Raw genomic sequence first — 26,532 nt, 5'->3', positions numbered from 1 at the left:
CATTATTTTTCTACAAATTCAGTTTCTACTCATTATCTTATTTCATTGTACATATTTTTGGACTTTAAATCCTTTAGGACTAGATTTGGTAAAAATAAAGAAATAACTCAGAACTAACTACATTTTTTTTGGAGGGGGAATTTAGAATTTTTTTAACGTTTATTTATTTTTGAGAGAGACAGAGAGAGAGAGAGAGAGAGAGAGAGAGAGCGAGCGAGCACGTGCAGGGGAGGGGCAGAGAGAGAGGGAGACACAGAATCTGAAGCAGGCTCCAGGCTCTGAGCTGTCAGTACAGAGCCCCTGCAGGGCTCAAACCCACGAACTGGGAGATCAGGACGTGAGCTGAAGTCGGAGGCTTAAGCGATGAAGCCACCAGCTGTCCCTTTTTAGGGGGTTAGAGCTAATGGAAATGTGCACAGGGTGCAATCTCAGTGGCAGGAGGGGACTCCGCCGTTCATGGCAGTGGTTGGGCCTTAAACAGCTTGGCAGGGAGCAGACTGTGACCCTCACAAAAAGGGACAGGAGTAGAAGGACAATAAAATCGCAGGTGCTGGGTGATAGCTGATAACGTAAGAACCAGCCTCCCTCCTCAAGAGAAAACTTTCTAGAAATAACTAGAGGTGGAGCTTTCCAGTGGGAGGTGCTGAAATTGTAGGTGGGAAAAGGAGTCAGGGGTTTACACATAATTGCTGTTTGCACAGATTTATTTTAAGCCCCAAATTGGAGTGGCCTAAAGAGACAAAAGTTAGGTTGCAAATGAAGTAATTCATGATGAATTTTGAGGGAAACCCTGTCTTCACCAATCTGCTATGATTGATGACTGAAACGCCAGGATTTAAACTTATCCCTGAGAATGAAGGTTGCGTCTTTTCAGGAGTCTTTTGTTAACGATCAGGTGGGTCTGAGGTAACAGATTTGCTGTGGGAATCAGCCCATCAGACTGTTTCACGTCTGAGAGGGGCCATGAAAGAAAATGTGGTAGAGGACGGTGTGAATCTTCCCCCGTGTCGGACATGGGCCAAGGCAGGGGAGGTGGGAGGCGGTCCGGCACTGGAGGAGAGAAGACACGCCATGAGAACACAGAATTTTTAGTATCTGGCTTAAAAACCATTCTAGAACGGAGAAGGCTAGAGGTTGTATGCCAGGGAAGGTAGTCCTCAATTCTGACTTATTTCTGCTAACAGTGCTCAACCTCACTTTCACTGACGGTGATGCTCACTTAGCTCAACTCGCTACTGTCTTCCCCCGCTCCTTTATTTCCCCTACCTTTTTTATTATAGGAGGTTCTGGGACCTCATGGCTATTTTTGCCCCTACTGACAACACTTTGGGATCCCACACAAACACTAACAGTAGCCAAAGCATAAAGATGTCTTTCCTGCCTCTGCACCAAGCACCACCTCTCCTTCCCGGTTGTGGTTCTTCTCAAGAAGAGTTGGACTCACATGCCTGAGAGTTTTCTTTACCTGCCCTGGTGGCGGGAACAGTTATTTCCTAGGTTTGTCCCTATAACCGGCCACCTCTATGGGAATCTAAGACCCAGACCTCCCCACCTGAGAAGCTGAGGGAGGCATCCTTAGTCACGCTGCTATGGGCTTGGTTCCCTGGGTACTTCCTTGGAGTCACCCTGTGCCCCTGCCTAGATGCCCTGAGTCCCACCCCAGCTCACACACCTAGCTCTATACTTGTCGGGAGGGGCCCACAAGAATGCCCCCAGGACCCCATGGAGACTTGGGGGTCACACTACCCTTGGTCTTTTCTGCTTTCAGCCCCTTGTCCCTGGGACTCAGATACCAGTCCATGAAGTCTGACAGACTACCCATATCAGAACAGGCACAGATTTTTCTCCAAATAAGAGCTTGAGCTCCACAATCAGTTCTCCCTGATAGAAGACTTGCGTTTTCCTTTGAAGCTTTAACTACAGGATATAGGCCCAACTCTGGGGATGTATCGGAACCATGAATCAGAGCCACAGGCAACTCCATTTTCCCAAGGGCTAAGAGGGATGTACTTCTGGCCCTGCATTGCAGGACTGATGTTGGCCAAATGCACTGACCACAGCATTCCCCAATATGTGGCCAGTCCTACCTCGAGCTTTCATCTTTTGTAAATCAATTTGCCAACTTCTTATCGTGTGTTACGTAAGTGGTTAAGAGTCCTTAAAATCCTAGCAATCTGATGTGTGGGTCATACACATGTTCTATAAGTAGTGTCAGAAGTCCAGCTATTCAGAAAGGAAATCTGTTTATTTGTAATTATTTGTAAATGAGTCCCCGAGGTCCTGGAAAGGCATATATTAACTTTAGAGGACAACGGGCAAAGGCTGGGCACATCCACGAGATACTCTTAGCATCGAACAGCATGAAAGTTCTTGCTGAATTATTATCTCACTTTCTGCTTTCCGATGGTCTCAAATGGTTCTGTTTCTCTGAGAAAGTAATTAAGTTGTCATTAGTATTTAACGATTATGGCTTCATTTTTGCTCCTTTGACTCCTAAGCCTCTGATGATGTGGTCTTGCCCAGTTACTGCTGACACAGAGTCTAGAGTGTTCAAAGTCTGAGGAGTTTCTCTTATGAATTTGAACATGGGTTGTCTGCATTGCTGGGAACTCAGGAAAGCCAGGCGTTCTCTATGAAGGGGCACCAGACTATTTCCTCGAATGACAACAGAGCTAAAGCAATGACTCTGTAGGAGTCTCACCTTTGGGATGTTCTGGAAAGCAACTGATACTAGTCCATCAAGTGACAAGCTGCCTGAAAAGTGAAGGAACGGAGTGGTCATTCAGTATCCTTTCGGGCTTCCTGCAATCTTCTGACTCTAATAGTGGAAGAATTCTCATGAGTCATTATTATTTAAATGATGGAAAATGTTGCGTGTTATTTGAGGAAATAAAGCGTATCAGCGGGGTATTAGTCAGTAATACATTGTCTCTAAAATTCCATCTGTTCAATGCACAGTTAACATTTCTTTTATAGTTGGCATTTGTCAGGAATTCTCTGCAGGTACCTGTAGTAAGTATGCATTTGATGTAGTACAAACCTATTAACTGTAACTTATTGTTACCTGGGATTTAGATGCATCAGCATTCACACGATGTCCCTTGAAAATAATACTGGGATTCAATTCCAAATCCTATCCTAGAGGATTCAATTAAAAAATAACTCAATTAATAAATTTATAAATAAAATTAAATAATTTTTATCAAATTACTAAATAATTTAAATAAAATTAATTAATTAAATAATAATAAATTAAAAGATAATTTATAATCCCACAGTTTATGGGGAACAGGGAGGGCTGATCCTGGGTTCCAGAAAGCCCTCTGTTTGCTCAACACTGTGAAGATTATGTTTGAAGGGAGAAGATGGAAATGGGGCAAGAATGATTTTCTCTACGTAATAAAGTGGGGGGGGGGGGTGGCGGAGGTTGAGGAAGGAAGCCAGGAGTGGCCTGGTGGGGAGGACAGAACCTTGGAGATTTCACCTGTTCAATGAAGAGTTTTAGAGTGGTTTCTTTTGCAGTGTGGGGTTGATCTTTCTTTTCCATTTCTCCTGTGAAACCTTCAGAAAAGTCTTTAGTTGTAAAAACTAATGTTTTTAGTCCGAGCACAATGTTTCTGGGACTTGTGAAGATGCCGAGTTGAGAAATGAGGTTGGCACAAAGCGAAAGGGACAACGCACGGGTACCGCTGAGCCTTAGGCACGTCTCAGAACAGGTGATGGCACCTTGTTCTGTGATCTGTTGCTGCTGCTGCCGTCTGTTGGGGGGGCTCCCAGGAGGGCAGGAGGCCAGAGGTGCCGCCCAGGCTGTCCCACCATTGCTCGGGACCCGGCTGGTGGCTTCGGCCAGCCGAGCCTCAGACTTCTCCCCTTGCAATTTCAGCCGCTCCGCATCCCTCAGCCTTTCTGTGCATGAAGGCGCTTCTCCAGCAATCTTGCGAATTGCTTTTGCATATGGGCTAGTCAGACATTCAAGCTCTACTTCTAACTTCAAACAGGTCACACTGTGGATGCACATATGAATGTCCTGACGAAGCAACAGTCTAGGAAGTTTCATTACAGCTCTGACTTTGACTCCCTGATGATTGTACTTCGAACGGGAAGTGATTTCTGGCTCTGCCTTAGCTGCCTTGGAACGTCACTCACGAGCTGCCCTGAACACACCGCAAAGCTGCGAGTTGTTTTCTTGTTTGTTTTGTCAAAGCTGCACCTGTTTTCTGTACTGAAAATAGTGCCTCATGGATCTAAAGCCAAACTCAAGCCCGAGGCAGGAAACAAACAAACCAACAACGACAACCACAAAAGACACTGTTACTCTGGTATTCTGGTGGTGAGTTTGTGTTGTCAATTTTTTCCAGTTATCAGATCTTGCAAGTTGTATTTTCTTTTATAGTTCAACATGTATGTTTCACTTAATTATGGTGGGTAATTACTGTCTATTTTGCCTGTGGGCAAGTTCTTGAGCGGACATTGTGTCTTCACTAATCTTGAGTATAAACCAGGAGTGGAATGGCCAGGTCACGTGACAACCCCATGTTTCACATTTCGAGGAGCTGATTGTTTTCCAGAGTGTCTGCATCTTTTACATTTTCACCAGCGACATAGGAGGGTTTCAGTTTCTCCACGTCCCTGCCAACATTTGTCATCCATCTTTTGTTACAGCTATTCCAGTAGGTGTGAACTGGGGTCTAATTTTGGTTTCGGTTTGCATTTCCCTGATGGCTAGTAATGTTGACCATCTTTTTATGTGCTTATTGACCACTTATGTATCTTCTTTTAGGAATTTTTTTTTCAAAATTGTTTAAATTGGCTTGCCTCTTTACTATTAAGTTTTAAGAGTTTTTTATGTGTTCCGTAAACAAGTCTCTTATTCAATATATGATATGCAAAATGGGTCAGGAAGTGTTTCTTTGTTTCTTCTTCTATGTTTTTGGAAACGCTTGTACTTTGGAACACTTTGACTTTGGAATGCTTTGGAACTGGTACCAGTTCTTCAAATATGTGATAGAATTCATCCGTGAAGCCACTTGGTCCCAGGCTTTTTATTGTGGGAAGTGTTTTTGACTACTAATTCAATCTCTTTACTGATTATGGGTCTATTAGATTTTCTATTTCTTTTGGGTCTTTTGGTAGTCTGTAGGTCTCCTACAATGTGTCCATTTCATGTATGTTGTCTGATTTGTTGGCAGGCAGTTGTCCATAGTATACCTTTTTTTTTTTTAAAGCTTATTTATTTATTTTGAGAAAGAGAGACTGTGTGAGTGTGAGTGGGGGAGGGGCAGAGAGAGAGAATATCCCACGGAGGCTCCACACTGTTAGCTTGGAGTCCGATGTGGGGCTCAGACCCACCAACCATGAGATTGTGACCTGAGTGGAAATCAAGAGACGGACACTTAACTGACTGAGCCACCCAGGCACCCCCATAGTATTCCTTTACAATTATTTTTATTTATGTATTGGTAGCTATATTTCCTCTTTTATGTTTAAAAAAAATTTTTTTTAAGTTTATTTATTTATTTTGAGAGGGAGGAAGAGCACAAGTAGGGGAGGGGCAGAGAGAAGGAGAGACAGAATCCTAAGCAGGCTCACGCCATCACCACAGAGATGCAGGGCTTGAACCCACGAAGTGTGAGATCATGACCTGAGCCGAGATCAAGAGTCGCTTAACCGACTGGGCCACTCAGGTGCCCCTTTCTTTTATGTTTTTATTAATTTGAATCTTCTCTTTTCTTCTTTCTTTCTTTTTTCTTTATTTTTTTTAACGTTTATTTATTTTTGAGACAGAGAGAGCCAGAGCATGAACAGGGGAGGGGCAGAGAGAGGGAGACACAGAATCTGAAACACGCTCCAGGCTCTGAGCTGTCGGCAAAGAGCCTGACGCGGGGCTCGAACTCACGGATCGTGAGATCATGACCTGAGCCGAAGTCGGACGCTTAACCGACTGAGCCACCCAGGTGCCCTCTTCTTTCTTAATCTAGGTCAAGTTTCACCAATATTTTTGATCTTTTCAAAGAACCAACGTTTGGTTTCACTGACTTATTGTTCTTACACTGTTTTATTTATTTCACTACTAATCCTTATTTCCTTTCTTCTGCTTGCTTTGTGCTGTTTTTTCTTCTTTTTCTAGGGACAGAAGGTGAAAGATAGGTTGCGGATTTAAGATCTTTTTTCTTGTTTTTATGTAGGCCTTTGCAGTTGTGACTTCCACCCCCCACCCGGCCACCCGAAGCACCCTGCCCTACAAGTCAGCTGGGGTGAAGGTGGTCAGAGCCCCGGAGCATTCCTGGCATGCTGTGACTGGGAGTCAGCCTCTGCCTGTCTGTCTGAGGAGGAGGGACCAGGTGGGGGAAGGGAGCCCTGACCTCTCAGCTGTTCTCAGCAGGAATTTAGCTTTTTCATCTTACAGTTGGTGAGGATGAGAAATGCTGGCAGACTGCCTCTCCTGGTGAGATACTACAATCCTTCTTTAGGAGTCGAGGAGGAAGGGAGACCTGTCTTCTCGGCCTCATCCGCCCAGAGTGGGGCTTCTGTCAAACTTAGCTGGCAGAGGGCTGGGAGTGGGTGGGTTATAGCTCAAGTGCACACTGTCATTTTTCCTATAAGTTTCAGGAGATTTTCTTGACTAAATCGTGATTCATTTGCTGTATGCCCTTGGGAAATTCCCAGAGACTTAAAAGTTAGAAGAATAATTCTCATGAACTTTGCTTGGGTTGGGTCCATGGAGGTGCGTATGTTTTTATCCCAGAAATGGAACTCCAGAAACTGCTTTTTAGAATTTTCATTTTGCTTTAAGATTGTATAACATATTTATAAGCTTCCAAAGTCAAATCTACAGAACAAGATATCTTCAAAAAAGGACTAACTTATGATCCCTCTACCCTATTTCATCCTTCATTCTTTGGAAACCATTAAAATGTTCTTCCTGGGGCGCCTGGGTGGCTCAGTCGGTTAAATGTCCGACTCTTAATTTTGGCTCAGGACATGATCTCATGGTTGTTGAGATGGAGCCCCACGTCGGGCTCCATGCTGACAGCTGGGAGCCTGCTTGGGATTCTCTTTCTCTCTCTCTCTCTCTGCCCTTCCCTGCTCTCTCGCTGTCTCTCAAAATAAATAAACTTTAAGAAAGTGTTCTTTTTTCTTTTAAATGTGTAAGTGAATATGTTCTCCAGAAAGGTTTATATTTTTGTTCTCAAGGTTGTCTTTATACTATATATAAAACATTTAGTGCTCTCTTTTTTGGTTATTGCCTATTTTTTTTCCCCACTAGGAGCAATATTGACATTAGCCAGTGTCCTCATATTTTCTCTTCTCTTCATCTCCACACCATCTGATTTGATGTAGTGTCCTTTTACTACTTAATGCCTAGAAATGAAGTTACTCTACCGTCATATACTCTAGCCATTCTTCCATCAAGCTTCGATGGTTGTAACATAACCAGACCGCATTACTAAATACTATTCTATCTCACAACCATTACTGAGTATTACGTCAATGTACCCCCTTCCATATTGGTAGTCTGAAGCTAATTATGTAATAAATTGACAGGGAGAATTTGTCAAAACCATATTCCTGGAATCCAAAGCCATCAGTACATGGTTCTTAAACTTGAAGATCCATTTAGTGGAACACAAAATTCTTGGCTTGAATTTTCCTTTTTGCGTATTTTAAAATATCATGCCATTGTCTTCTAGCCTATGGTGTTGCTCCTGAAAAGTGAGACGGCAACTGATTTTCTTTACTTTCTTACTGACTTGGTATTTTTGCTGAATACCCAAAGGTTTTCTTTTTTTCCTTTTGAAGACTGTGTTCCTGGAATACATGTCAGCATTGACAGCTGTGGGCCAATATTCTCAAGTATCCAGGTTAGGCTCAAGTCTTTTTTCATTCAGGAAAATTTGCTTAAATTACAGATTTATTTGTTCTCATCCATTACTTATTTCTTTGGGGACTCCTATGTGTATATTGGGTGTTCCCTTCCGCCTTCAAAAATGACACTTTTGGTTTTAAAAATATTTGTTCTTTCAATTTTATAACGCTCTTTTAGGGCATTTTGTATTGTGTTTATTCCAGTTTGCATGATTTTTCTTTATTTTGAAAAAATGTTCAAATAAGTAACTAAATAAATAAATGTAGTTTTTGAGTTCCGACAACTTCTTCAAATATTCCTTTTCTCCAATCACTTTATTTCCACATTTTTCCAATTCTGATTTATGCTATTCTTTAATACTTTCTACAATTATGTTAATTTTTTTTTTTAGTTCATATTGAGACATTAGGTAACAGTTTTATTTGCTCTCTGGGCATGTTTTTCTTTCATTGATTGTAAGGATATTCTTCCTTCCCTTGCTTCCTCCCTCACTTTTCTCTTTCTTTGTAATAATAATAACATTGTATAGAAATTGACTATGATTCTTTCCTGTTGCTCATTTTTTTTTCTTTTTTTGAGAGAGAGAGAGATTGTGCATGGTGGAGGGGGGGCGGGGGAGGAGCAGAGGTGGGGAGAAAGAGAGCGAGAGAGGAAAAAGTCTTAAGCTGTCAGCATGGAGTCTGACACAGGGCTCCATCCCACAACCCTGAGATCACGACCCAGCCGAAATCAAGAGTCAGCTGCTCAACCAACTGAGCCACCCAGGCGCCCCTCTGTCGCTCATTTTTAAGTGATAGGAGTTTCTCTGTACTTTTAAGAAGGCAGGGGTGGGCCAGGATATATTTCTAGCTTCGTAGCTCTAAAGCTCCTTGGTCTGTTCTTTCTATGAAATAATTCAGACATGGCCTATTCGCTGAGCTCTGTTTCCTCTGCTCTCTTTCCCCCCATGTTTATCCGGATTTCTCTTTTCTTGGCCCTGATGTCCTGCAACCTAGATCGTCACCGATTTCTCCTTAGTGAGAGGTCTGCTCTAGAAGTGAGCTCAGGATTACAAGTTTTGCGAAGTCCCAGGACCAAGACCATTTTGGCACCTGCTGACCTTTCCTCAGGCTCCCCTGCTCTCCTCCATGAACGAAATGTGTAGACTCCCCTGACAGTCTTTTCATGCTTAGAGAGTCCCTGCTGGTGATTTTGGATCCCCCTTTTCTCAGGGTACTCGGATACCCCATTTTGCTCTTTCCGTTTCCTCCCACGTGAGTGCAGATGCCAAGTGGGTCTTATCATTGGTGGTGGTTCTTCCCCACTTCTCATATTTTGGGGTTCTTACCAGCTAGTTTTATTGTGGATCCTTATATTATTTTGATACATTCTTACAACACACCCTCATATTTTTAGATCCTTATTCTTTGGTAGTGTGCTTTTACCTAAGAGATCACCATATGAATAAGTATGTGGCTGCCTTGAGCTGCTTAGACCACGCCTAGTAATCATTCTGTACTTTTAAGGCTTGATGTGAATCACAGAATGCTGCTTCTGACAGCATAACAGACAATCTAGGGTTTTACTCACAGTGGGAAGGCCTCTGAATTCGCTTAAACCTGATGAGCTGGTTTATCTAAAGTTCGTTGTATTTGAACTTTATCTCTGAGCCACTTCTAAAGAGCTTCAGAAGGGAGAAACAAGAGTTTAGGATCATTCCATCTCTGTGGTAAAAAAAATATTTTCCAACCTAGTAAATTAATGTTCTTACCCTATGAAATTCTTAGCCTTTTGAAATCACTGGTTTTTAAATAACCATGCCTTGACCCTCTATTAGAAGTACAATCGGCAAAATTCTTAACTGTAAAGGTATTTGATGATCTACTTTCAAGATAAGTCTAAAGCTATAAGCAAATCTCATCTATATGAGGAAAGAAATCACAGTTGAGTCATGGTCAATGTTTCATGATCAGAACAGAGGCTTGGAATTTACAGTGAGTTCCCAAAGTCAGTTTTTGGTTTTTTTTTTTTTAAATATGTGTACGGGCTTAAAAACAGTGAATATTTTACTGAACTGCTCTTGTATAAATCTGGGGCATATCCTACTTTAGGAAGTTGTTCTGTAGTAAAATACAAGACTTGGAGCTATTTAAAAAAAGACAATGCCCTAGTATTGCTGAAAGTTTCACTTGCTCAGGGACAGAATAATTGATGGGATTTAAAAAGTCGCAGTCATGGCTTTGACATTTCTAGTTTCTCTGGTCCGACTGTTAATTACTGTAAATGTTTAGATTTTTCTGTGCATTTCCTCATCAACAAGTAAAAGCTTTGATCTCTATTCCATGTGGAATCACATGGGTAGAGAGAAGAAATGGGATATATTGAAATAAAACAGAAAAGAGAAATTATAAAAATATTTGCTTCTGTGTGTTTTAAATTGTTGAGTTCACACATCACAAGAAATTTGGTTTCTTTGAAGATTTAAACACTGGCAACTCAATAGTCTACAAATAGATTATTTCATTCCATTCAGTGTTTTGTAGAATTTTTTCCTTTAGAAATATTGAACAGGGGTGCTGGCTGGCTCAGTCAGAAGAGCATGTGACTCTTGATCCCTGGGTTGTGAGTTCGAGCCCCACGTTGGGTGTAGAGATTACTTAAATAAATAAAACCTAAAAAAAAAAACTAAAAAAATAAATACAAAGCAATTTCCAGCTTGGTCCCCAAATTATTTAGTGCCATGTCTCCCATGGTCCTGCTCTCTGTTGGAGCAGAGACTAAAGGGAAGTCAGGGGAAGTATGATTCATGATCTCTGCACCTCTGTGAGCTTCCGGCAACACAAGAAGGAATATGATGGTGAGCGGAGAGAAGCAAGGGTGCAAACGAATAGTTCCCCACTGAGGAAGTCCTGAGGCCCTCTTTTGAGATCACCTTCAACCCTGTGCCTTGGGAGTAGAATTTTCCATTATATTCTCCACTTAGCACATTACCATCCATACACCAAGTAGGCATACAATGAATAAACAAATCAAAATGCTTCCCAGTCGGATAGAATTCAAATACTGCTTCCTCTATAAAGCCCGCCTTAATCCTTAGTCTGAAATCATCTCTAATGCTTCCCTTCTCTGACCACCCATGGAGTCCTGCATGAGGCATGTTTCCTGGTGTTGGCTAACTTCAGAGCTTACCCTAAAGGCTTTACCAAAGTATAAGGTTGTGGGGAATTCTGTTTCTCATTGGTGGCTGCTCCAATGTATTTATCCCATCCCAAAGACTCTTTTTACAGTATGACTGACCCACCCAGAGATGGGGCTGCTGGGGTTATAGTCCCTCCTCTGGAATCAGGACAAGATTTGTGACGATCTCAACTGGCCCAGTGGGGTATGACTGAAGGGATCCCATGTGACTTCTTAGGCTGGGTCACAGAAAGGTTCGAGCTCCTCTCCTTCTACGCCCTCCGTGATGCTTACCTCAGAATCCAGAGCTATGATGTAAGGAAGCCCGGGACTGGCCAGATCTGTGACCCAAGGCCAGAATCAACCACTAGATGTATGTGAGTAAATCTTCCGGTGATTTCTGCCCCCAGACTTTGAGTGTTCCACCTGAGGCCGCAGGCATTGCAGAGGAAAGGCATGTCCAACACGTCCTGCCCCATTCCTGATGCGTGGACACTGTGAGAGAGGACAAAGGAGTATTGTTTTCAAGTCACTAAGTTTTCAGTGGATTCATTTTGCACCAATAAGTAGATAACCAGTACAAACATGAGGGTTTACGTGTTTTTTCATTTTCTCCCTTTTTCCTACTCCTAACTCCTAACTTCTGTAGCAACCAGGATGATGGTCTGCACACACAGCGGAAAGCACATTTCTTTAGGTGATTATCAGAATTCAGTAAGATTGCACGCAAAAGGATCTGGCAGGATGTTCAGTAATATGACGTAACCGAGAAATGTTAACTGAAATTGCTACACGATTCATTTATTTTCTAGCTTCACTGAGATACAACTGACACACGACATTGTGTAACTTTAAGATGTAGGTGTTGACTTGATAAACTTGTATTTTGCAAAATGATTGCTACGACCACAGTGTCAGCTAACATCTCCAACATGTCATATAATTACCAGTTTTCCCTTTTGCAGGTGAGACTCTTCAAGATTTTCTCTCTTAACAACTTTCAATAGAGAATAATACAGAATTATTAGCTTCAGACTTACTCATCGTATAGCTGGAAGTCTGTACCCTTTGACCAACATTTCTCCATTTCCCCCACTGCTCAGCCACTGGTAACCACCCTTCTACTCTCTGTTTCTATGAGTTCAGTAGTTTTAGGTTCCACATAGAAGTGATACCGTACAGGCTTTGTCTTTCTCTGATTTATCTTATTTAGCCTCATGCCCTCAAGGTCCATCCATATGGTCGCAAATGGCAGGATTTCCTTCCTTCTTGTGGCCGAATAATATCCCGTTACATATTTCATTACAACACAACGTAATAATGCGACATGTCCCATCTTCTTTATCCATTCGTCTGTTGACGGACACTTAGGTTGTTCCATATCCTGGCTACCGTGCATAGTGCTGAACTGACATGGAAGTGAAGGTATTTTGTCAAGATCTTGTTTCCATTTCCTTTGGATCCATACACAGAAATGGGATTGAAGAATCATATAGTAGTTCTGCATTAAACATTTTTGAGGAACCTCCACTCTGTGTCACAGTTTCTGTACCAATTTGGCTTTGTTTTCTTATAGCTTACTGAATTTCCTTAAAGCTGCTATTTTGATTTGTCCGGTAAACTGCAGATCCTCATGTGTTCAGTTTGCTTACAGGAAGCTTATTACGAGCTTCTGGCGGCGTTACGTGACCTTGATCGTTCCTGTTCCTTGAACTTCTGCGTGGCTATCCTCGCGTCATCTCCTCCAGTCTTTACTGCCATCTCGAAGGCAGCCAAATTGGTTTTTTGCTGCAGCAGTGTGCTGGCACTTCTTCTCTGTAATCCTGGACTTCCCCAAAGGCTCTCTCGTGCACAGGCAATTGCCTAAGTCAGTGTTCTCCAGGAGCTTCTGGAGGGGCTGAAGCCAGTTAAGGTGCCATTACAGGATCCACAGCTAGGACCAAGGTCCGTCTGCCTATTGCCTGATGAATTGATAGGTGAGACTTGTCCTGGATCCCTTAGCAGGTGGTGTTGGATGCCACAGTTACCGCAAACACACCCTTGCCCATGGATGCTGAACTTTTGCTGTCGGGGTGACAAAAATGAGGGACATCTTTTGCCATCACGATGCTGATGTAACTCCTCTTACAAGTAAATTATGACTTTGCTTCCTCTGCATATCACGTCTGCCCGACCAAGAAGGAAACAGTCTATTCACATCAATCCAGCAAAGGCAAGTCTCATCTGTTAGTAAATGCTAACCAAACCAGTTGTACAAAACAGCAGTTACTTGATTAAAACTTCCATTTCTTATCCGGCTGTTCTATGTTATGTTTATATCCCTACTCTGTTCTGTCTCCCATTCCCTTTCCTTGGCCTTTACATTCTCAGACCATTTTTAAAATACACATTGGATTCGTTTATTTGGTTAAAGCCTCTGGAAGGTTTGATTAGAATTTCTCAAATGGCTAGTTGAAATTGCATCCCATTTCTCTCTTGGCACCCTGGTGCAGGAAATGGCCTCAAATCACGCAGGGCTGGATGGAAACATGTGGGCCCTCTGGGCAGGCTAATCATTTGCTGACCTTTCAAATGGATATCCATGAGATGTTTGTTACATGTTTATTTAGAGGTGAGGCTATAGAAGGTTGTCGGCAAGGCCTGGACAGCTGGCCTGGGTATGTGCCTGATCTGGCTGCGCGGTCTGTTCTAATCGGCTATTATCTCCGTCCTCCCCAAACTGTATTCGCCACGAGGAGGTCAGCCTGCCCAAATAGAGGGTGCTTCGGTGTTCTGTCATAGATACACAGAACATACTCTGTGCCGGCTTCTTGTTTTGTGTTGTTTTGTTTTTGCGGAAGACATCAACTTTATGAAGACGGCAGGTCCCTTGGTGCGTAGCGTAGCAAGGATTTGCAGAACTGGTATCAGGAAACCTGGGCACTTGGTTTCTCTGTGCTCCTCTCAAATGCCTTCCAATTAAGAATGTTGGATAAAATTTCCTTAAAAGATCTTGTCTGTTACATTATTGCATCTCTTGGGCCTATGGAGCTGCATGATAAGTCTGTACAGAGAAAAAAGGGAGAATACATAGGAGTTATAAGGGAAATCGCAAGGAATTAACCTATATCCTTTAGGTAAGTTAAAATATCATTCCGATTTATAAAAACGCTATGCGATCCAGAGCTAATACTGTAAAGATTTTTCTACAATCTTGGGGAACTGGATCAGTGAGTAATAGATCACAAACCACAGGATTCATGAAAGAAATGAGAGCTTAACCAGCCATTGCCGTGTTGATCAAAGCACTGTATAATTTTTAAAGATAATAAAATGTGAATGTTTATATCAATGAAATGGGATGATGTCACCACAGCAAATGCATTCCTAGGTATTATGTATATACTTCTCAAAAATTTGTAGTCTGGGGGGCGCCTGAGTGGCTCAGTTCGTTAAGCATCTCACTTTGGCTCAGGTCATGATCTTATGGTTTGTGGGTTTGAGCCCTGCATCGGGCTCTGTGCTGACAGCTCAGAGCCTGGAGCCCTGCTTTAGATTCTGTGTCTCCCTCCCTCTCTGCCCCCTCCCCTGCTTGTGCTCGGTCTTTTTCTGTCTCTCAAAATGTTAAAAAAAAATTAAAAAAAAATTTTTAGTCTGATGTTGCAAATACATAACAGAAAATTTCATCCAGAAAATAATTTTTATGATCATGAATACTCATTGTTTTCATGGAAGAGAAGTTTACTTGTTGACTGAATTACATTTATTGAGAAATAAGTAACAAAATAAATGATAACAGAATGACAATGCAGTCATTAAATAACAGATGCCCAACAGTTAATCTGCCAAAACACCAGCTGAAAATCAGACAACGAAGTAAAAGAGATGAGTTCCAATAAAGAGAAAACTTTTCTATGGAGGAATTGGGTGCGAGACATTCATAGTTTGGTTCTGCAAAAGCTTCAGGCAATGCAAAGTACAAAGACGAAGCCAGAATTTCAAGCGTAGAAAGAGACATTAGGTACCTACCTACATTGAACTATTTACTAGAGTGCCCTATTTATACATAGATACTGGTTATTTATTTATTTTTTTACTGGATTAGATCTAGGATTTAATACTTATGAGAGATTATTATGGCTTAAATAAAATGTTGCAGAAGTTATTTCTCTCGTTCTGAAGATTTTCTTATTGATTTCATTTTCTTTCACCTCCCTTCTTTTTCTCCCCTTTCTTGTAAGGGTGCTTTTTCTTATTTAAACTGCAGCGCTGAGGTGAGATATAGGGCATAGAGAGAATGCTGATTATTTTACAGTAGTTTGAAGTTTCTTTCTGCTGTTCATTTTTAGAAAGAAACGTATGTCATTATATTCATCAAAATTAAGCAGTATTATGGAAAATAACTGTCAAATTATCACCAAATTGTGTCAGGTTCCCACCAAAAGCTGTCAGGTTCAAGAAAGTCAAAGAAAGGTGGAAGAACTGTTTAAATTGCAAGAGTCTAGAGAGTTGGCAGCTGAATGCAACAAATCATCCTGGATTTGATCTTGGACCTCTAGACAATTCTTTTCTCCAAATGGAATTATTGTAAAATTTGACAAAATCTGAATGGGTCCTGTGGATTAGACGGTCATGCTACATCAGTGTTTATTTCATTATATAGTTGGTGGTGCTGTAATTATATAGAATAGTGTCTTTGTATTTTAGGAAATATCCACCAAAAAATATCTAGAGTCACGTTTGCAATTTATTTTCAGTTAGTTCAGAAAAAAATTACACATATGTGTGAGAGAGACAGAGAGACAGAATGAGAAAGTAAATGTATAAACTATTTACAGTTGGGAAGCCAAACAAAAGGCATACAGGAATCTTTATACTATTCTTTTAAGTTTTTAATAAATTGGATGTTATGTTTTTTAAGTAAAAAAAACAACAAAAATATTTTCCACCATATTCCCCACACCTTTCAGTTATTTTATTTTATTTTTTGGTGAAAGAAAAGTCAAGATAAATTAGCAAATGCTAAAAATTAATCATCCAGCTTCTGTAAATATTCTTTGTAATTCAGGAAAATCGATTTTGGATTTGAATGATCTCATTTTCAATCACAACTTTCCAAGGCAGTTTATGGCTTTTAGCTTTGTGGTTGTGTTTTACAAGATACAAGATTTACAAACACTTTTCAAAACAGTTTTGCAATACAAAAATTCCTAATTTCATGTTGTTTTAAATGTATTACCCCTAAAATTGTCCTAATAAAGGATCTGCTAAACTTTAACAAAATATTAGACTTCTGGGCCATGACTATAAGCTTCATGGGAACATTGCTAAGCAAATGAGACATGGTCCATGAACTTACAGAATATTTCAAGCGTTCCACCTTAGGCTGAACTTCACTCAGATTTTTATTCCATTTGCATGCACATTAAGGCTTTTATTTAGTTTGATTTTATGCTCTTAATAACATATGGGTTTTGACAATGGCAGTTTTTCATATTCCTTTCCATACCCTTCCCCACCATGGCATTAGGTTTTAGACAGCAGAATGACCTAAGCTTCTACCGACTCTCCCTGTCCTACAATGCTGTCACCCCGTGGAGTGAGATAGAGAGTAAAGACAAAAATAACCAAGTAATTCAATTACAAATAAGAATCGATTAGAAAAAATTATCTTAAATTTGAAAATTTATTCACATAGTTACAAAGTTAAACATGAAATCCTTGACAAAGTTAATTCCTCCTTACCCCTGTTCTCTCCATCCTACTTGGCAGTTAGAGCTTCTTGGATGTGTAGACTGATGTTTTTCATCAAACTGGGAAATTTTGACCATTACTGCTTCAAATATTCTTTTTGTCCCCTCCTCTCTTTCCGCTCTTTCTGCGGCTCTCATTTTACGTATTTTGGAATGTGATCTTTTTTAAGGTTATAACTTTAGGAAAAGACACCTTCTAAGATATAGGACGGAGTATCCAGGCACAAATCTGTCAACACTTAACAAAACACTACTTTTTTTTTTTCTGTAGGTATTATGATGTAATGGTTTATTTTTCTATGCTATAATGTTCCATTTAAAATACAGAATGGAGAACATAAGTTAAAATTATTCTGTTCATTTATTGCTAACAAAACATGTAAGAAATTGTGCCCATGAGACTTCAGACAGGATCCATCCTAGAGTTAATGAATTGTAGTCGGACTGTGCATTGAATCAAAAAAAAAAAAAAAAAGCCTTGATTTAAAATTAAGAATTAAAGAATCATTGGGGCACCTGAGTGGCTCAGTTGGTTAAGTGTCTGACTTTGGTTCAGGTCATGATCTCACAGTTTGTGGGTTCGAGCCCCGCATTGGGCTCTGTGCTGACAGCTCGGAGCCTGGAGCCTGCTTCGGATTCTGTGTCTCCCTCTCTCTCTGCCCCTCCCCTGCTCACACTCTGTCTCTGTCTCTCTCTCAAAAATAAACAGTAAAAAAAATTTTAAATAAAAAATAATAAAGAATCATTTATGTTTGCACTCAGAGATTTAGGGACTTTCATTATTGCATACCGGATCATACGTTACAGTTCTCTTTCTTGTTTTTATTCATATTATATAGCATTATATCAACAGAATAATAGAAGAGTCAAGCTTTGGAAACCTTAACTTTCAAGGAAAACTTGGAATTTGAAATGAGCATGCTAATGATTTTTGAGCTCCTAGAAACCGGGAAGATTTGTCTGTCGGTAGCAAAAAGTTATAGAGACTGTATTAGTGACGGTTCTCTAGAGAAACAGAATCAACAGGAGATATCTTTACATGTACATGAAATGCAGACATATGCACATTTATGTTATGTTATATTTATTATAGGAATTGATTGATGTGATTATGGAGGTGTGGGACATTCCAATCTGCCCTCTGCAAGCGGTAGACTAGGAAAGCCAATGGTGTAAGTCCTAGTCCAAGTGCAAAGGCCCAGGTACCAGGACTGCTTATGTCTGAGGGCAGGAGACGATGGATGTATCAGCTCAGCAGAGAGCAAATCTGCCCTTCCTCTGACTTTTTGTTCTATTCAGGCCCCCAACAGATTGGATTATGCCTACCTGCATCGGTGAGGTTGATCTTCTTTATTCTGTCTACCAAATCAAATGCTCATCTCTTGTGACCATGCCCTTCACGGACACACGCAAAAATAATGTGTTATCGCTCTCTGGGCATCCCTTAGGCCAGTCAAATTGACACATAAAATTAAACATTACAGAGACTAACAAAGTATTAAATGTTAATGATATTAACTAGGTTTAAAAGTATTTTCCACACACACCAGGATGGCTAATACAAAAACAAAAACGAAACCACGATCTCACAGCGAGTGTTTACAAGAATATGGAGATGGAGAGATTGGAAGCCCTGTGTCCCGCTGATGAGAATGCAAAATGGTGCGGCCACTACGGAAAATAGTATGGAAGTTCCTCAAAAGATTAAAAATAAAACTACCGGACAATCCAGCAATTGCACCGAATGCGTGTACTTGAAGAGATATTTGTACAGCCATGTTTACAGTATCACTATTCACAGTAGCCAAAAAGTGGTAGCAATCCAAGTGTAGGTACACTGGTGGGTAAATGGAAACACAAAATGTGGTGTATACAAAGGCTAGAATATTTATCATTCAGCCTTAAAAGGGAAGGAAATTCCGACACATGCCACAACATGGATGAACCTTAAGGACATTATGCCCAATGAAATAAGCCAGTTACAAGAAGGCAGATACTGTATGATTCCACTTACATGAGGTATCCAAAGCAGTCAGATTCACAGAGATAGAAGAAAGTTGGTTGCTAGGGGCTGGGGAGACTGGGAATGGAAAGGTGGTTTTTAATAGAGTTTCAGGTTTATGAGATGAAAAAGTCCTAGAGATTGGTTGCCCAACAATGTGAATACCCTTAACAAGACTCAACTCTCGAAAATAAAATGCTAAATTCTATGTTGTGTGCCTTCTGCCACCATTAAAAAGAATACTCTTGTGTGAGTATGTTTCTGATGCTACAGCAGTCTTGTGAGATTTGCGGGAAGGGAGAATTGACATAGTTCATCCATGTTCAGCAAGGTGAACCTGCTGCAAATCAAAGGGTAGTTAAATGTTGGGACTGCGGGAGAGGATTGGGAACGGACATTTACAGTGCTCCTTACGGCACTGGTCTAAGCGTGTCACACAAAGACTTCACATCTATTTGTTTCCTTTAGTTCTCCCAATAATCTTCTGAAATAGAAATTCATCTCCCCATTTTCAGAGAAGCTATCTGAGGTTTAGAAGAGGTAAGTGATTTGCCCAAGATCAAAGACCCAGGAAGAAGCGACATCTTCAAGGCACAGACGATTCACACTGTTCTAGATTCGATATTGCTGGAATTGGGGTGTGACGGACAGCGGGGTACAAACCCTGACCCCCCTGCCTCAAAGATGGGACAACTCTACGGGGCGATCTGTTGTTCTAGGCACCCATCCCCACAGGGTTCAGGCTAAGTTTGGGTTTTACCTGAGGCAACAGCCAACAGTGTTAGAGTGGGACACTAGAGTTGGATCAGATCTTGGCTGGCACCGAGGACCCATCCTTGCTGGTAGCGGAGGCACCGGCACTCCCCATCATGGTGTCACTGCTAAGGCACGTGTCCACTGCAGTGGCACCTGAGCCGAAGGGATGCACCGCGGTGGAGTATGTCTGGCGTTCGAAAGGTCTGGGGGGAAATAAAACATACAAAGATGGCGGAGTTGCATAGCCACAGCTGTTGCTGTGTGGACACCAATGATGCACAAAGAAAGAAAATGGCAGGCTCGGGCGAACTGCAATTTTTAAAGGGGAGTGTGAGAATCAGAGAGATTTTGTGCACATTTAGAGATCCCTACCACCACGCCCAAGCCCTAGCCTCCACTATCTTCAGCCATAGGGCAAAGAAAGCTCCAGGTCAGGCACAGGACTGAATTGTGAATGACAACCATCGGGGAACGCTTAATTCTCAGCTGACCTTGGTTGCCTACACCACGGTCAAGGTGCTGATAGGGAAGGGATGGGGATCTGAAACTTGAGATGGGGAGTCCGGCTAGAGTTTCCTGAACTTTCTTGCCCATGACCTCTTGTTGTGAGATGGACCCCCGCCTGGCTCCTCTTTATTTGAAGATTGCAAAAGCCTCAAACGGGGCAAGCACTTTAAAAACAGAAGATCTGCTCCCAGCTCCCCTCTTGGACACCCGTCAATATCTAGCGTCAAGTCTCAGTGTATCCTGACTGTGAATGTGCAGGACCTGGTGGAGGAGGAAAGGGGTTCTTTGCCGAAAGAGCAACCGTGTGTGCTAACATGTACCAGCAGGATCCAGAAGTGTCTGCCTGGGAGTGGATCCCGGGGGTGTTGAATCAAAGCATCAGAAGATAAATCTAGGTAAGGGAGAGGCTGTCAACATCGGGATGCTGTTTGGTAACACAGTCAACAGCACCCTGGTGAGGGCCCCAGAGGACTATTAACACTCTGTTTGGGATGGCTTTTAGATGTGTGAAAAAGTGAACACCTCGTTAAACAAAGCAGAGATGCCAGAAATGCTGTGACTGGGCTCAGAGGGTCTAGTTGTTGTTAAGCCCATGATTTCACCTGGCGAAACGGGGTAGGGCATTTATTTCTTTACCGCAGGCACCAGAGTTGCTCTTAGGGAGAGAACGGCCTTTACGTGGAAGGTGAGTGATGGTGTGGGAAGAGGAAATGACTTAGCAGAAGCCAAGCAAACAGAAAAGACAGTCGAACTTTCCAGTGCAGGAAGCGACTAGGTACTGTTGGTAGCCGAGCTGGTGGCTGGGAGAAGGGAGCAAAGGACGAAGACAGAAGGCCTGATTACCATGAGGTGCTGCCATCCAGCAGTGGCTGTAGCCTCCACAGGTGGTCCTCCAACAGCTGGTATTAAGCTGTCGTCAAAGGTACCGAAAAAAAGAATCCGTCTGTCTTCCCAAACTCCCACTCACACGAATGTCGAGTGAGATGGCGTTTAATGGATACGGAGGAAGAAATCTCAATGCCACGTGAGCTAACACAGTTCTGAGCAATACAGCTCAGCAAGACATTCTCTAAGCTGAGCTAACACAGTGGCTCCAAGAACTCGATTCTGGAGCTGACTAGAACTTAAGTGCTCCTGGACTTCTCAGGGATCCCCGGGGTGGGGGTGGGGATGGAATTTCCAGTATCTGCCTTAGGGACTTTGAGGTCATCTTCCCTCCAGGAGTGGCCAGACTGCGAATGCAGTCTTGGTTCTACTAGTCTGGGGGTTCAGGGAACGGATTCTGGGGAAATCAGTGTCTCACTGGTTCTTTTCTGAAGAAGGGGTTTGGCTCAGCCGGCAATCCAGTGAAGGCGGAAGTCAGGTTGCTGGAAACTGAGGGATTTAATAGGGAGGGAGGAAGGATGCAGGTATGAGACAGCTGTGAGTTGTAGCAGGAAAATGGGAGAGAACCAAATGCAAATGATAAATTGACCGTGGTTGGGCAGGTCGCTTAATTTTCTCCCGTTTGGCTTCTGTAAAGAGAAAAATTTGCCAGGTGATGTGAGTTCACCTTATAATTCTATACTTCTGATAGTCACTGAGTTCTGTAAATTCAGCATGCAGACACATTTGCCTGAAATCTATGTTACGGACTGAACGTTGGCGTCTCTCCAAAATACAAACATTGAAGCGCTAGCCCCAAGTATGATAGTATTTGGAGGTGGGGCCTTTGAGGCATAGTTAGGTTTAAATGAGGTCATGAGGTGGGGGACCCACATGTTGAGATTAGTGTTTCAGAAGAAGAGGAAGAGGGGGCAGGGCTCGCTCTCTCTCCCTTTATCTCTCCCTCCCTCCCTTTGTTCACCTCCCTGTCTCTCCACTGTGTGAGGACACAGGGAGAAGGCAGCCATCTGCAAGTTGGAAAGAGAGCTCTCACTAGGAAGTGAACCCTGAGGGACCTTTATCTTGGGCTTTCTAGTCTCCAGAACTGTGGGAAAACAAATTTCTGTTGTTTAAGCGCCGCCCCACCTCAAGTCTATGGTATTAGCACGCTATGTCTTACTATAGCAGCCAGAGCTAAGACATCTACTAACCCCTTCTCTTTACCTCAGATGCCAAGATTCAGATGCCATGAATTTTCCCATAGTCTACTGGGCTAGAAAGTAGTCCCTGGTCCCTCAGTAGCATCAAGAAACTTGGTGATGAGGGTGCCTGGGTGGCTCAGTAGGTTAAGCGGCCGACTCTTGATCTCGGCTCAGGTCATGATCCCACAGTTTGTGGGATCGAGCCCTGCATTGGGCTCTGCACTGACAGCACAGAGCCTGCTTGGGAATCTCTCTCTCTCTCTCTCTCTCTCTCTCTCTTTGTCCCTGCCCATCCTGTGATGGGCTCGCTCATTCTCAAAAATAAGGAAACAAACATTAAAAAAAACCCAATTTGGTTATTAATAACCACTCCTTAGAAGCAGAATAGTGTAGAAAGAGAACCCAGGATGTATAATCAGAAGTGACCCTGGCAGAATCATGATCTCATTTCTTTAATGGGAGAATAGGTACTCCTGCCTTACCAGATGTTTCTGAGGTTCAAGCGCAACTGTTTGCACTACAAATAGCAAATACTTGTTACATAATTCTGCTTATTATGACTTTTATAAAACAGAAACACACACAAATACTACAAGATTTTTACAAACGGACAAATGAGACACATAAAAGTGAATTAAGTTTTCCTCTCAGGACAAGAGCGCAAAAGAAAATGCCTAAAACCGGGCCACTGTTTTTTGTCACTTACTTATCTTACTTATTTTGGATATCTGTCTTGTTTGGGTTGTGAGTTTTTCTCTTTCACGGAGTTCTTTCATTTTCAGAAATAGGCCTAACACATCACAATAAAGCATAAAATACGGTCTCTTCATGATTGACTCCAACATGGCAGTGAAAGGTGAATGTCAGAGAAGAGATAAGAGGAGGGAGGAAATGAAGAGTGACCGGGAACAATGCTGGTCTGGATTTCTGACAGTTCTCGCAACACGTATTGTTTTAACTATCAGTTCTTGGGTGGAAAAAGTAGTTAGCAGTAACATTCCCAAGAAGCAACAATTAGAAGAATGTGGCATTCAATTTTCGTTAAGAAATCAAGGGCACAGGGGCGCCTGGGTGGCTGTCAGTTAAGCATCCAGCTCTTGATCTCAGCTCAAGGTCTACATCTCAGGGCTGTGAGTTCAAGACTGGGGTTGGGCTCCACACTGAGCGTGGAGCCTACTTAAAAAAAAAATAAGACGGAAATCGAGGGCACGAAAAGGCATATTCATACTCAATTAAACTGAGAGGTCTCTAACACACTAGTGGGACTTGGAAAGTATCGTGTCCTTGATTTGTCCCCACTGGGCAGCATATTAGTGATCAATGACATCTCCCACGTACGTATTCCCCACCCATCGCCACGCTCCTTGAACACATTTTATTCTGAAATTCACCCCACTTCGCCTCTCCCTTACTCTTAATTACCAACTATTGTGGGTAGTGGTCGTTCTCAATGTAGCATGCTTTATTTATGTACCTTGGTCACAAAACTCAGATGTAAATTAAAGGAGAATCTCTTACATAGCTTTATGCCAGTTTAGCTTTCTTATTTTAGTGCTGAGAACCTACATGGGGTCCAATGGAAAGCATGCTGGTTATTATACCTCATTGCTTACATTAGTGAGGTAATGTCAATAAGAAATAAATACGATGGTCAAAACGTGGTCTCAGAGACAAATGGAACCTAGTAGACTTAAGAGACACTTTACACAGTGTTATATCACAAACGCAAAATACATTGGACACAATGAAGCTATAGCTTGAATTAGAAATTGATTAATAATGTCACTGAAAGGAATCATGACATATTTGCAAATGGTATCGACAAACAGAAAAATTCTGTTAATAATGATCGAAGCTTACGAGCTGAGAAGGAAAAGATAAAGCAATTGTCAGACTGCATATGGAGCTTTTCCAGGATAGAATACTGTTATGTTTTCTCCCCACCAATGAAAAAGGGAAGCAGAGAAAAGGGAATAACTCGTTGTTACTAAACAAGTATGCTTTGGTTTGAAAGGGCATGAGGGTTTACAGATAATGCTGAACTGTCTAGAGAAATATTTTGATTTCCATTATTGCCAAATATTTTCTTCCCAAGTACACAGGAAAGCTTCCTGCTTTAGGAAATAAAGACCAATGGAGAGCTACTTTTGCCCCGATGCACAGGGGTTGGGAGTGTGGCAGGGGATATGGTGGGGAGGTGCACTGTAAGACTTACACGGGTGGCCAGAAGGTGGGGCTTCTTTCTTGCATAACGGACTTGCTCACATTCTGTTTGTGATCCAATTAGACACTAAAACTTCTCCACGAAGAACAAGCCAAGTGACTTAATATGTCTCCCTGGTCAGGTACTAGCTCAAGAGGAGAGAATGAACGACTGTAACTTCCCATGCGTTTTCAGTTACATCCGTCCTGACGAGTAACTTTCAGGTCACGAAACTCTTTCATTTAAGGGCCAGTATTAGGAGATTAGGGGAGGGGCAATTTCTCTTTGTCCTTTTGTCCACACACCCAAATAAATAGTGCCTTCTCCCCCCTTTCTGTACTTGTTTTTGAAGTAAAGACATATTGACTCGGCCTTGAATTGGGGTAATGGAGAATTGATATAGGCTGCCTGCAACATTTTCTAGTTAAATTAGCCATGCTCTCATTTTTGGAAGACACATCATATCTTGCAGGTAATGGAAATAATAATCTCTCATTTCTACTTACCAAATGAGTCAGTTTTCTTGCCATCATTTTTCAAGGAAGATTTTGAGTCAGGGGCAACTTTCGTTACTTTTCTACTCTTCCATCTGAGAGAATCTGCAATCTAGTGATGTTGGATGGAATGCCTAAACTCAGAGCAGTGCTGAAAATAAATACATACAAAAATCACCAACCAAGCACAGAAGACAGAGATCGGTCTAAAGTCTTTATTTTTACTATGGACAATGAAGATTTTTTTAATTCTAAAATTAAAACAAAATTATTGCACACAAAAGAGCAGTGAATTTAGTAAAGAAGGAAATGGCAAGAACTGTCAAGTCTGAATTTTGTCTTTTTCAGTGTCCTAAGTCACGGAATTTCATCAACCCCTCATTTAACCTTGTATCAAAAGGGGGGATACACTCTTTGAAAAGAGGATTTTAGGGCTCCCCTGCATTATTGCAGAACTATTTTCTCTCAACATCACGAACTTGTTTTGGATCACATCCAAGTGTTCCCTGTTGGAATTCAGACACTCAGGAGTTGACAACAAAGTCTGCTTCCTCTAACGCTGTCTTCTCAGGGTGCATTCATACTACTCTTCACAGAACTGTACCAAAACCTCATTTGGGATGGAAGTTATATTTTCAAAATAGAAACTGATGAAGAACACAATGTCTTATATTTCTTCTATAGCTAATCATTACTTTTTTTCAAAAATCACATACGGGGTTTGAAAAATAATAACAACCAAACAAAAATAAAATACCAAGATCAAACTACAACAACACCCCTTTCAGCCTCTCTGACTCCTTCCCTCCAGATGCAGGTGGAACTTGAGAGGCTGCAGTGACTGGAAGGCCTGAAGTTTCTGCCTCCTCTTTCTAATGTGTTCACTATATTAAACTTTGGATCTTAGTTTTAGGAAGCAAATGATGAAATCTATCGAGCAATGAGTTTCTTGCCCTCCACCCTCCCCATTTAATTCATCTGATCTCGGGGGTATCCTGTAGGGCGGGTGACTTTGGTGAACCTCAGAGCAGGACCCTACCAAGCTACTCTGTGTGGCCTGGGAGCAGAGAATAGGAACGCTATTCCCTAAATGTTTCATCTGTTCCATAAACAAGACCCTGATTTTGTAGTAAAACAATCTTTCCCCTGCCTCTAATCCATGCTCTGTCATTAACTATTTGGGAGACATTAGAGAAGTTAATGACTCAAATATGAGAGTTCCATAGTTCTGGATTTGAATTCAAACTCCCATAGTTAATAGCTCTGTGACTTTGGGCAAGTTTATTCAACCTCCCTGGAACCTTAAAATGGGGATATTAATATTTATCTCAGAGGGTCGTTGGGGAAATTTAAATTTGCCTGTTCCTAACATACGTAATTTTGTGTGTGATATTAGGGAAAGTTATTTTTTCTCTTGGGTTCTCAATTTTCTTTTCAAAAACAAGTAAGCTGATTTTGCTCATATTCTCTGAATTTCTGATTTATTGGTAAATCTTTGGGTTTCTTTCCAGGTTCTCTATAGATTATGATTTCATAATGTTAGAGAAGATTGTATTCATTAGTTCAATCCAAATGCTTTGGCTACTGCAATTTATAAGATCAATATTTATTTACTCGAGATACCCAGGTCTGGTTATGTTACCAACTGACTTGACCGTAGACAAGTTATTTAACCTCTCTTTCATCTTCAAAAAGGAGATTATAACACCTACTTCACAAAGCTCTTGTTAGAGCAGATGAAATAGTATC

General features: G+C 41.6%; 1 long non-coding RNA gene across 8 annotated transcripts in view; it reads right to left on the bottom strand.

Annotated features, from left to right (window-relative positions):
• LOC109495994 overlaps positions 1–26,532 on the bottom strand; it is a 116,746-nt gene that overhangs the window by 39,321 nt on the left and 50,893 nt on the right. For 3 of the 8 annotated variants that reach the window (XR_006592264.1, XR_006592263.1, XR_006592262.1), the window contains exons 2-7: positions 24,796–24,934; positions 19,518–19,716; positions 12,064–14,066; positions 11,318–11,518; positions 3,065–3,138; positions 2,702–2,754 (exon numbers count right to left, since the gene is read on the bottom strand). This is a non-coding gene — a long non-coding RNA (uncharacterized LOC109495994). Of the gene's footprint in view, positions 1–251; positions 1,051–2,701; positions 2,755–3,064; positions 3,139–11,317; positions 11,519–12,063; positions 14,067–19,517; positions 19,717–24,795; positions 24,935–26,532 lie in introns of those variants that run through there. The other 5 variants (XR_006592265.1, XR_006592269.1, XR_006592266.1 and 2 more) reach the window with 4 other exon arrangements.

Source organism: Felis catus, chromosome F2 (genome assembly GCF_018350175.1).
Source record: "Felis catus isolate Fca126 chromosome F2, F.catus_Fca126_mat1.0, whole genome shotgun sequence".
Lineage (NCBI taxonomy): Eukaryota > Metazoa > Chordata > Mammalia > Carnivora > Felidae > Felis > Felis catus.
Note: the sequence above shows the minus strand (reverse complement) of the source record. Positions and strands in the feature narration are given on the sequence as shown.